Raw genomic sequence first — 2,538 nt, forward strand, 5'->3', positions numbered from 1 at the left:
TGAAAAGAAAATTGGGGAAAAGCTTTAAAACGCTGAATATAGCACGAATTCACCACAGATCTAAGTAAATAAAAGAGGAAGGAACCTCGAATAGCTTTAGGGTTTCTCTGAAACCCTAGAAATGAGAAGGCTTGGAGGAGGTCTGGTCTTGAGTCAGAGATGGCCATGGCTAGGCTTCTAAAGCTCGAATACGTCAGAGCGTGGCCGGAGAGGCCATAGAACCACAGATCTGAGAAGATCTGAACGAATGCCGTTGAGGTCAAACCTCGATATCTCGAACACCCATGGCTTAGGAGTGAAAGAAGGTGAGCACAGGTCGTTCATGGCCTGAAAAGCCATGGACTCCGGCGAGGTAATGGTCGGAGAAGACGAGGGAGGCGATTAGGGTTTCGGGTGCTTGAGAGCATTTTGAGAGAGAAGAGGTTTCAGAGGCGGCTGTATAAGAGAAATTAGGGTTAGGGTTGGGGGGTTGGTGGAATAAAAAAGGAAAGGGTCGTTTGTGGCCGTTGATCAAAATGATCAACAGCCTGGATTAAAAAGATTTCCGGGCGGGTTGAATTAAACGGGTCAAGGGGCTGGGTTTGAATGAATTGGGCTGGTCCAATTGAGTTCGAAATTGGGCCGATTTCAGGCTGAAATTGAAATGGAATTTGGGTTATAATTGAAATGAATTGAGGCTACGATTGAAATAGCCAATGTTTCCTTTTATTATTTTATAAAAATAGTAAAAAATATTTTAAAAGCAAATTAAAGGCACTGAGTCAACTAATAATATATAAATATTAATTCAAAAATATTGGGATCAATTTTGTAATTATAAAATGCTATTAAATCTTAAAGATGCTAGTATTGCAATTATATGCAATTTGGCTTAAAAAATACCAAACGAATTTGTAAAAATGTGCAAAAATCATGCTGAATATATTTTGGTGTAAATATGAGAATAAAATAAATTATTCTCCAAAATGGCAAGCTTTGGGAATAATTATTGGATTTTATGGTGTAGAAATAGGCCATAAATTGGTTTAAAAATCATTAAAATGCCAAAATCTTTTGGTGTGCTTATATATGCACATATGTGTTATTTTGAAAGTGTTTTGTGTATAAAAATACATAGGGAAAAATTGGATATCAACAAAGTTGAGCTACACTTAGAATTTCGCCTAGACAAACATTCAGGGCAAGTTCTAGACTTATTGGCACGGGACTTGCACTTGCAATTCAATACCTCACCTCAGAAGCTATTGGATTGTTAATGAGGACAGAGTCGATGGACCACAACAACCCTAGCTAAGATTGAGCAGCAAAAATGGATCCAAGAAGCCATTCGATGATTGTTTAGTCAACACAAGAGTCTAAAGGTCACAACTAGAACTATTCTTTGCCAATCAACTTGTTTCCAACCATAAGGTCAAAGGTAAAGGTGTTAGGCCCAAGTGAAGCTTGCCTGAGACACTTTTATTCATTACTATTATTTACACAAAAACATAAAGAAAATGGACTCAAACCCTTAAAAAGATTATCATGCCATCCATTATCGAGAAGAGCCGCCCGATTCACATAACATCCACCTTTGGAAAGAACCGTGGCATTAAGAAAACCAAAGTCTTATTGTCCACATAAAATGCAAAAAGAAGCTAACAACTTCACAAGAAACTACTTAAGGAAATAAGAAGCTATGAAGTAAAGTTACGAAAGAAGTTATGAAGTAAACTACGGAAATAAAAATGAATATACACAAAATTGAAGTAAAGCGTATATTTACATAAATGAAAATGAATATATACATCAAATGGTAAAAATATATACATACCAAATGTGAAAGTAACGAATATATACATACCAAAAGTAAAATAAAGAGAAGTAAAAAAAGAAAAAGAGTCGTAGTTATTACATATCAAATCAAAATAGACCACCCCCCTCCCCCCAAATAATAGATAGCATTGTCCTTAATGCTAAAAGCAAAATAAGATTAGGGGAAGGTTTAGAGAGTAAAAACAATTCCCTATGTGGTTTGCATCGGGTCCGGCACATGAGAGGGATCCTCGAACTGCATAGGATCAGCAGCTCCCTCCGGGTCCTCTAACTAGATCTCCAAGTCTGACTGGGGGACCACGGGGTTGCGGAGCATCTGGATCAACTCCACAGCACTATGTGTAGCTGCAACTGGCTCCTTAGATTGGCCAACTGCTGGTTCCTGCTGCTCTGCTACATGTGCTACTGGGACTTGCTTCTCCATGAGAAAATCCAGTGGGATATCACCAGCAGATGTGAACCTCTCCACATCCTTCCTAAGCTGCTCCACTAATTCCTTTGAAGCTCGAGTCTTGTTCATCTTCTTGACGTGCTTGCACAGGTCCTTTATAGACCTTCCATGAATATCCAAAGTATTCATGATCTTCTGTTGGTTGTCCATGAGCTTCTTCTGGTTGTCCAGAAGCTCCTTCAACGAATCCTTTACTAATGAAGGCACCTGGGACTGTACTGGCACTGACTGTGCTGCCACTGCATTGGATAAGATAGACAACTTTGATATAG

The sequence above is a fragment of the Nicotiana sylvestris genome, chromosome 8, assembly GCF_000393655.2.
Source record: "Nicotiana sylvestris chromosome 8, ASM39365v2, whole genome shotgun sequence".
Taxonomy (NCBI): Eukaryota; Viridiplantae; Streptophyta; class Magnoliopsida; order Solanales; family Solanaceae; genus Nicotiana; species Nicotiana sylvestris.